The sequence below is a fragment of the Rutidosis leptorrhynchoides genome, chromosome 1, assembly GCF_046630445.1.
Source record: "Rutidosis leptorrhynchoides isolate AG116_Rl617_1_P2 chromosome 1, CSIRO_AGI_Rlap_v1, whole genome shotgun sequence".
In the NCBI taxonomy this organism is placed as follows: Eukaryota; Viridiplantae; Streptophyta; class Magnoliopsida; order Asterales; family Asteraceae; genus Rutidosis; species Rutidosis leptorrhynchoides.
Window position 1 is genome coordinate 541,453,995 of NC_092333.1, and position 10,456 is coordinate 541,464,450.

Below are 10,456 nucleotides of genomic sequence, written 5' to 3' on the forward strand. Positions count from 1 at the left end.
AAGAAAGTGCGAATGACAGTTGCTCTCCCACAACTTCGGAAACCGGAGAAGTTTTTCTTTATAAAACAAAAACAAATATAAACCCTGATGAGTCTCATTAAGACCTAATTCTTGATCCTTGTAGTCCAAGAAGCCGGATAATTTCATCTGACTTAGAGATTTCATTACTTTTGGATAAGTTTTACTCAAATGAACCAGGATTCGACCCTCTTCATGATCTAAAAGGGAGACTCAGTCTTAATGAACTCCTTATTTTGGAAGATGAAATACGGGAAGAATACCCAACTATTTTCAATTATCCATACTTGTTCGAATTTAATCCCAAAGAGATACGACACCCTGATAAAACAAAGGCTCCGTTTATTGGAAATCTGTTAAATCCCAGTAGAAGGTTAGACTTCTATAAAGAATTCATTAGGCACCTCTATTTCTCAGACTTTCCGTTCTCAACATTTCAAATCAATCTATTAAAAGAGCCGCGTTCTCAAGTTCGTTCTCTTCACAAACTATTAAAAGAATTGATGTTATGCGAGGTGTATACGAAATAGTTATATTTTTATTGCCAAATACTATTAAATACGATACAATTTTACACAAGTTATTTATTTATTTATTTATAGAGTGGATATACCTAAACCTTGCTACAACACTATAGGCAGTGTACCTAATCGTAGAGTAGTGTAGTTTTTAGTAAGTCCGGTTCGTTCTGCAGGGAGCTAGCCAAGTTTAACGCTATATTTTTAAAACTATATTTGTGTGTGTGTGTATATATATATATATATATATATATATATATATATATATATATATATATATATATATATATATATATATAAGTAATATTATTATTATTATAAAGGGGGTTTTACCGTTTAGTGACCGGTTTGTCGATTTTATGTCTTAAGTCACAATTAAAATCTAATGTAAAATATTAAATATACAAATGACTTAATTTAAAGCGTAAAGTAAATGACGATAAATAAAAATGCGATAATTGAAAGTACGATAAATAAAATGACGGTAAATAAAATTGCGATAATTTAAAAGTACGATAATTAAAAGTGCGATAAGATATAAAATAAAGGAATTATGCTTATTTAAACTTCCGTAATCATGATGTTCGACGTATTGATTTTAATTTATCACCATGGGTTAATTGTCCTTTGTCCTGGATTATTCGATATGTCCATACGGTTTTGTCCATAATAGTCCATCGGTCATAATTATAAAGTGCGAGGATCTTCGTCAAATTAACCTTATATCCGAAGTCAAATATTCCAACTAATTAGGGATTCGAACTGTAACAAGGTCTTAATACTTTGTTTAATGAATACATCAGGTTATTGACTGCGTGTAATCCAAGGTTTTAATACTTTGTTAACAATTACACCAATTACCCTTGAATGTAATCCACCCCTGTTTTAATGAGTCCATTAACTATTAATCCATTCCCGTGTCCGGTAAAATGAACGATTATTCCTATTTATAGATATCCCGCCCACCGTACCCGATTAAGCGTATGTGGTTATTTATAGATACGTCAAATTGTAATCTTTATATTAAATTAACGAGGTATCGTTTAGTTAATATAAAGCCCATTAATAGCCCATAGTCTAATTTCCATAAGTGTCGTTCTTTTGTCCAAACCCCAATTATGGTACAAAGCCCAATTACCCAATCTTAATATTTAGCCCAACATCACGATTACTTCGGTTTAAATAAGCATAATAATAATTTAGCTACGAGACATTAATTTAAAAAGGTTGAACATAACTTACAATGAGTATTAATAGCGTAGCGTTATACGGACAGAGTTTCGACTTACAAACTTAAAACATTAGCTAACATAACCTTATTATTATTAAACTTTAATATTTAAAATTATAATTAAAATATAAATATAAATATATATTTAAGAGAGTGAGAGATAGATAATATATGGTGTGTATAATTCGGCCAGAATTCGCTTCAATTTATAGATGTGTTCAGCAACAGTACTCCATGCGATCGCATGGAGTTTCTTCTTCATAGCCATGCGATCGCATGGCCGCCTTCCACTGGTCACATGTGATTCCAAAACGTGGGCTGCTCTTATTATTTAATATATATTATATAATATATATAATTTTGTATAATTATATATATATTATATTATATTCTTGTGCATTGTTGACTTGTAATTTTAGGCCCGTTGCGTCGCGCGTTGATAGTTGGTTCATGTTCCGTTTCCAGATTTTCGAACGTCCTTGCGTACTATTTAATATCTTGTACTTTGCGTTCCGCGGCTCGTACTCTTGTAACTTTTAGACGTTTCTCATCAATAATTTGAACCTCTTGGATTGTACTTTGTACTTTTTAGCGTTTTGGTCATTTGCGTCTTCAATTCGTTGAATCTGTCTTTTGTCTTCACCTTTTTATTATTTAAACGAATATCACTTGTAAATAGAACAATTACAACTAAAAGCTTGTCTTTCTTGAGGGATAATGCTATGAAATATGTGTTCGTTTTTAGCATTATCAAATATTCCCACACTTGAGCGTTGCTTGTCCTCAAGCAATATAGAACTTGAATATAACTTTACTAGAATCACTTCTTTATTCTTCACACTTTGTACATCAGTGAATTTAATACGGCGGCATGAACAATGATAGTAACGATGTGGTTTACAGTCCCATATAACTATAAAAATTTAGATCCTTTAGTAAATTGGATCTTTATGAAAATATTTGATCTTTTGAAAATTCAATCTAGCTTTTACTCTAGATTAGTTTTCTGGAATAACCCTTCACCGGTGTTTGTAAAATGTTTTTGTGGGTTTTGTGGATTTCAGATTTGAAAATTTTAGCTCAAAACTTGCGGTTTTGTGTCACCCACTTGCTAACCTTGTATTGGGAAAGCAACACGTCCAATATACTTGTAACAGACTGAAACTTGGGCTAGTTGTAAGTGGACTATTTTTTCCTTCGAATTTTATTATGTGTTTTATATGCTTTTATTTTAATTATGTGAATAGTGTTATTTTATTATTTAGTTAAGACCAGTTTGTGACAAGGGTCACAGAACAGGTTTGTTTATTTAATTTGGACTCCGTTAGAGCCGCCTAATGAGGTACGAAAGATTTTAGATAACTGATAAATACCCGTGTGTTGTGGGGTATGGGTTTTAACCCAAATAAATGGGTAATACTCCTCATTTCCACATTTTCTAGAAAATTCCCAAAATTACTCCCGTACCTACTTTCTTCACCTCTTGAACCCTAATTCTCCAAATCTCGATTTGAAGTTTGATTTGTGTTAGAAATCGATTCTTTGTGTTTTACTGATTCAAACAAGGTAAGAATCACCCATTTTCATTACTTAAATTTGTGTCAAATTGGATTTGAAGTTAGGTTTTTGTCAAAGTAGGTTTTGATGTCAAATTGGTGCAATTTGTTGTTGTTTTGATGTAATATTTGTGGGTTTATGTCACAAATGGTTTTATAAACAAGGTGTGTTAAGTTTTGAGGTTTAAAAAGAGTATATGGTCGAGATTTGGTGATTTTTGGCTCAAACCCGTCACTTTTCCAATTTTCAGCAGCTCAAGAACACACTCGGTCGAGTGTCTTTTGGAAGTGGGTCGTGTGTGTACACACTCGGTCAAGTGTCTTTTGAAGTGGGCCGTGTGTCTACACACTCGATAGTGTGTCTTTTGAAAAGACAGTCGGTCGAGTGTCTCTACTCATTCGGCCGTGTGTCTACACACTCGGTCGAGTGTCTATGACACACACTACCGAGTTGGGTAGTGTGTCTTTTCAGCAATTTAAGAAATTTGTTTTGGTCATAACTTTCAAACCGTAACTCCGTTTTTGATGAATAAAATATCATTGGAATCGTATTAAAGAGTACATTTAAATGATGAACTTTTAAGAAGATGGATCAAACTATTTTGAGGCGGAAAAATAGGTTTTAGCATGCGTGTCCTGTTTTCCACGTACTTGTTTGACAATAGTGAATGGAGTTACGTTGTGGACTTGTGAAATGATGTTATGACCTAGTTTATAGTATGATTTGGTTATAATATTGATTAAGATATGTATATTGACTTCGTTTGTGTTGTTCTCATGTGATAAGAACAAGGAAGAAGCTCAGAAGTAAGATAACTGAGCTGTAGCTGGTAATCGGTGAGTGGGTCTATCTCCGGATAGAGTTTAAGTAGCATGTCATGCTACTGTGATTTATTCTATTACCATGCTTTGCTATAATGTTATTGCCATGTTTAGATATTGGTTGCCATGCTAGTGAGTTTATTACATGTTTATTGTGATTATGTGATATTATGTGCGCACTGTGTTTGGCACCAGCCGGGCCTGAGGAGGCTGGGGACTCATAACCGGGCCTGAGGAGGTTAGAGTTTGTGTGAGGTCAATCGGGCCTGAGGAGGTTGGGTCCAAGGACTACCGATTGTGGAGTATAGTATTGAATGACGCATCCCCTGCGTCCGGATAACTATGCCGTGAATCGTGTAGTAAGGACTATCGGTAGACTCTAGCTCGATCAACTAAGAGTCGTGTGCTCGTATAAGCCGCCGATCCTCATATTGTCTTTATGTTGTATGCTATTTGGTTGTTAGTATGTTAGTGATATTGTTCGCATGTGTGGTGCTTATGCGATATCTGTTAGATAGATTCCATTCACTTAGCGTTATGCTAATCCCCCACATTTCCACCCTTGCAGGTTTAGGTACTGCTAGTTTGGACGGGTGCTAGTGTTGAATACATGTTTGATGTGTGAACTCTGATGTGGACTTTTGTAACATGTATTTTGTAATAAGTAACACCGTCTTGTAAACTTAAACTTAATTATGTAGATTTCTGCTGTGTTTAAAAAAAAATGGCCGGTGTTACAATACTTGCTCCGTATATTACATTTCGGTAAACTACCGTCCGGTTGTAAAGGAAAGCGTTGAACAAACAATTGTTGAGGCAATGTCCCGTGACATGCTTTTGATTATGGTCTATATCGTGTCGGATGCAATTACTATCCTTTGTAGGAGCAATAGTAAAGATCACACTATAATTTTTCGTTCTGGCACAAGGTCCTGTCTTCGACCATGCTATACAATCACCGTTCTTACGGTTGACACCCGATTTGGTTCAGGTGACCTAATGAATTCCAGGTGAATTCCTAGGATTTTACGTTCAATGGTAATGAACGCATTGAAAATGGGTTTTCAGAAAACAAATCGATTTGTAATTTGATCAAAATATTTTCTCATTCAAGCTCGAGTTTAGATATCATCGAATTTCATGAGTTTGAATTCTCAATCTTTAAGGTCAATCTCAAGGATTGAGTAATATCAGGCTTAAAAAGCTGATTTTTAATCTTTAAGGAGATTATCCTTTCTGGGGATCTGATTCATTAGTCTTATAAGCTAATTTGCACGGTGCCCCCTCATTGTACGAGACAGATCCTCTCATGGTTAGGATAAGTCTGACCACTTGGCGACCCTGTTTGATGCTGAGGTCCGTGGATTTTCAGATAATTTTCGAGAAAACTTTTCAAGGTTTTTCATAGACTCTACAACTGGTCTGGACGACAACTTCCTGACCTAAATCAAGAAGCGCGTGTCTTTTTCTCGGAAGACTTTACTTCCTTTTAAATTCCATTTATATTACAATAAACTGGGTAAAACTGATTAATATCGTCCAAAACAAAAGTATCTTCAATTATTTGTACAAAAATATCTGATATATGTTCTAAATAACTTGGTAAATTTTTCCCACACTTGACTTTTATTTTCCTTTCTTTGCCTTTTTATTCTCCTCTATGAATTCAAGCATTTTGGGTTGTTTCTCAATTTATGTCCTTTCCGAGGTAACAATAATTTCGGTGTTAACACCTAGTTTTATCCTTCATAAATATGTATAAACATGATTTTGAATTCATTTATTTAAAAATTTTTAAAAATTTTACTAGAATTGGGTAGTCAGTATATAAGACTAGGGATGTTCTTTATTATCAAAGAGCACTAGATTCTAATACAACTACTACGTTACTAGTATTTTTAATGGTAACCAAGTGTTTAAATTAAAATTTTAAAACCCGAAAGAATTTAACCCCTTCCCACACTTAAGATCTTGCAATGCCCTCATTTGCAAGAAATCAGTAACAATTTAAATTATTGAGGGTGATTAGCGTAAAAAGATGATTAAAATTTTACCAAAGTTTCCAAACATATTGTTGTATGCTTTGAATGATAAATGGTGCACTTCATTTGTTCATTCCGTCTGTTGTTACATCACACTTGTGTTTTTTTTCTTTTTTTTTTTAAAAAGGTTTACTTATGAAACAATTAATTAATTTTAAAATTTTGTTTTCTTTTAGAATGAGGGCGGTTCGGATTGTTGTCTTAGTTCGTCTCTCGATAAAATTTTAAAATTTGTCACTTTTAATCATTGTTTTGAAAGCAAAGATTTTTGGGTTTTTTAATGTTTTTGGCATACTTTAGATCGTTAAAATTAAAAATAATGATAATAAAATTTCTCGTCTCGCCTTCGGGTTAAGCAATTTCGGTTCAACGACCTAGTCTTCAACTCACGACGAATTTTTAGAAATCACATTTTTAACTTAATGAAATAAAGTACATTTTTGTTTTTAAATTCACACCAAACTTAAATTTAAAATGCATAAAATTAAAAATTCATATAAATATAATTTACAATAATAGTAGTTTTTTTAAATATTTAAAAACTTAAATATATTGGTTTTAAAAATTTACAATAATAATTTAATATTAATTTAAAAACAAGTTAAAAATTAAAATTAAAAATCTTTTTGGTCTTTTATCCCACTTTAATCAATCAAATATTATCAAAAATATACGCCCCTCTTTTGGGTAAAGTAATTTAGGCTATTTTACCTAGTTTTACTCCTGACGAATTTCTGAAATATTTTGGATAAAATTCATATTATTAATATTAAAAATTCACACCAAATTTATATTATATTTTTGTTTTTATACATACAAACTTATATTAAAAATAATAATTTTTTTTTCAAATATTTACAAACTTAAATATATTGATTTAAAAATTTACAATATTAATTTTAAAAACATAGTAAAAAGAAAATTAAAAATATTTTTGGTCTTTTATCCCACTTTTATCAATCAAATATTATCAAAAATATACGCCCCTCTTTTCGATAAAGTAATTTCGGTTCCATAACCTAGTTTTACTCCTGACGAATTTTTGAAATATTTTGGGCTGAGTGATTAAAGATATTTATATCTTAAGAATAAACGGTAAATTTCGCAGTGATGTAATAAATTTTTGTATGATATCAATAATTTCAGTTTCGCATACCTAATTTTATTGAATATCAATTTAATACTTTATAGCGAACGATTCAGCATTTATTATCAAAAGGTTAAAAGCAATAAATAAAAACAAATAAAAACTGTACATACTTACCTGTGAGAAAGAATTCTCAGAGACCTGCTTTAGCCGACTCATAGGAGAGTCGTGTGATTTGGTTTTCCATAGCTACATAAGCGTAACCTCGATTCTTCAATAATTTTTCTTCTAAACATATGAACGGTCATTCTCTGCATAGAGTAACAAATTCGGTATTTGAATATGTTTGATTGTTCGAACATTTACCTTCGTGTGACCATTTTCCGCATTTATGACATCTTTCAAGGTGTCGTGCTCTTCTTTTTGTTGCGAATTTTGATTTTCCTTTACCAAAATGTGTCTTATAATGATCTTTCCTGAGTTCTTTCCTTACTTCGTCAATTTTGCCTCTTATGAAGGATACCAGTTCACTCGGGAAAGTGTTATTATTACGTTTAGTAATCATAGTGTGTAGTAGTAGACCATGGTTCAAATCAAAGGAATTATTCATCTCGTATAACCTAAAAGAAATAAAAATTCAGAATGGAGGGAGAAGACTAGTTCTTTAGGGTCTGCTAGAGAAAGACCATGCGGATTCCATTCTCAGAAACTACATGAGAACAGAATATCTAACTCTAACAGAAATACATATTACCCTTAAAAGATTCGAATCTTCCCACACTTAGTTAGCAGTGGTGTCGAAATTGTGATTAACTTCATCTTCAACTTCCATTGGATTATCTATGTAATGTTTAACTCTGTGACCATTAACTTTAAATTCAATCCCATTTGAATTTATTAACTCTATTGTTCCGTATGGGAAAACTCTTTTGACTATGAATGGTCCAGACCATCTTGATTTCAATTTTCCAGGAAATAGCTTGAATCGTGAATTGAAAAGAAGGACTCTGTCTCCTTCCTTAAATTCTTTTGAACTTCTGATTCTTTTATCATGCCATTTCTTCGTTCTTTCCTTATAGATTAACGAATTTTCGTATGCCTCATGTCTTAATTCTTCTAATTCGTTTAATTGACTTAACCGTAGACATTCGGCTTCATACAAATCAAGATTACATGTCTTCAAAGCCCAAAATGCTTTGTGCTCAATTTCTACTGGAAGGTGACATGCTTTTCCGTAAACGAGTCTAAAATGTGTGGTTCCAATTGGAGTTTTGTAGGCTGTTCTAAAAGCCCAGAGTGCATCCTCCAATTTCATGGACCATTCCTTTGGATTTGATCCTACGGTTTTCTCTAGAATACGTTTTAAAGCTCGGTTGGTATTTTCAACTTGTCCACTTGTTTGTGGATGATAAGCGGTTGAGATATTATGAGTTACTCCATATCTTTTGAGAACTTTCTCAAGTTGATTATTACAAAAATGAGTACCCCGATCACTTATTAAAGCTTTAGGTGTTCCAAACCTTGCAAAAAGATGTTTTAAGAAGTTGACTACAACTCGTGCATCATTAGTTGGAAGAGCTTGTGCTTCCGCCCATTTAGATACATAATCAATGGCAACGAGAATGTAGAGATTATTATGAGATTTTGGAAATGGACCCATAAAGTCAATACCCTAAATGTTAAATACTTCACATACTTGAATGACATTTTGTGGCATTTCATCACGTTGAATTATTTTTCCGGCCCTTTGACAAGCATCACAGGATTTACAAAGAAGGTGTGCGTCTTTGAAAATTTTAGGCCAATAGAATCCAGTGTCGTAAACTTTTCTTGCTGTGAGTTGAGGCCCATAATGCCCTCCTGTTGGTCCTGTGTGACAATGGTTTAAGATTTGACTAGATTCATCCCTGAATACGCATTGGCGTATTATTCCATCGGGATAACTTTTAAACAAATGTAGATCTTCCCAGAAATAGTGTTTTATATCACTAAAGAATTTCTTTCGTTTTTGGTACGACAACCCTTTTTCAAGGAATCTACATACTAAGTAGTTTGCATAGCTGCAAACCATGGAATTTCATTATAATCAATTTTCAAGAGATATTCATCAGGAAAGTTATCTTATATGGCCGATTCATTTAGAACTTCTAATTCGGGATTTTCAAGACGAGAAAGATTATCAGCGGCGAGATTTTCTGCTCCCTTTTTGTCTCGGATTTCAATATCGAACTCTTGTAAGAGTAAGATCTAACGGATTAATCGTGGTTTGGCATCTTGTTTTAAAAATAGGTATCTAAGAGCAGAATGGTCAGTATAGACCACCGTTTTTACTAGAACGAGATATGAACGAAATTTGTCAAAAGCAAAGACAATAGCAAGGAGTTCTTTTTCAGTAGTTGTGTAATTTGTTTGTGCTCCTTGTAACGTCTTACTTACGTAATAAATAGGTTGAAATCGTTTTTCAATCCTTTGTCCTAAAACGGCTCCCATTGCAAAATCACTTGCATCGCACATAAGTTCAAACGGTAGATTCCAATTTGGAGTTATCATGATCGGCGCATTAGTGAGTTTTTCTTTAAGAATATTAAAAGATTTGATGCATTCATCCGAAAATGTGAATGGAGCATCTTTTTCAAGGAGTTTATTCATAGGAGTGGCAATTTTAGAAAAATCTTTTATGAAATGTCGGTAAAAACTGGCATGCCCTAGAAAACTCCTAACTCCTCTAACATTGGTGGGATGTGGAAGTTTAGCAATTACATCTACTTTAGCTCTATCCACTTCAATTCCTTCCTTTGAAATTTTATGACCAAGAACGATGCCTTCTTTAACCATGAAATGGCATTTCTCCCAATTAAGAACTAGATTTGATTGTTCGCATCTAATAAGCATTCGTTCAAGATTAACTAGACATGATTCAAATGTATCACCGAAGACTGAAAAGTCATCCATGAAAACTTCCATGCATTCTTCTATTATGTCGTGAAAAATCGCCATCATGCACCTTTGAAAGGTTGCAGGGGCGTTGCAAAGTCCAAATGGCATGCGTTTGTAAGCAAAAGTACCATAAGGGCACGTGAATGTGGTTTTCTCTTGGTCCTCGGGTGCGATTGGAATTTGAAAATATCCGGAAAAACCATCAAGAAAACAATAATAACTATTCCCGGCTAATCTTTCCAACA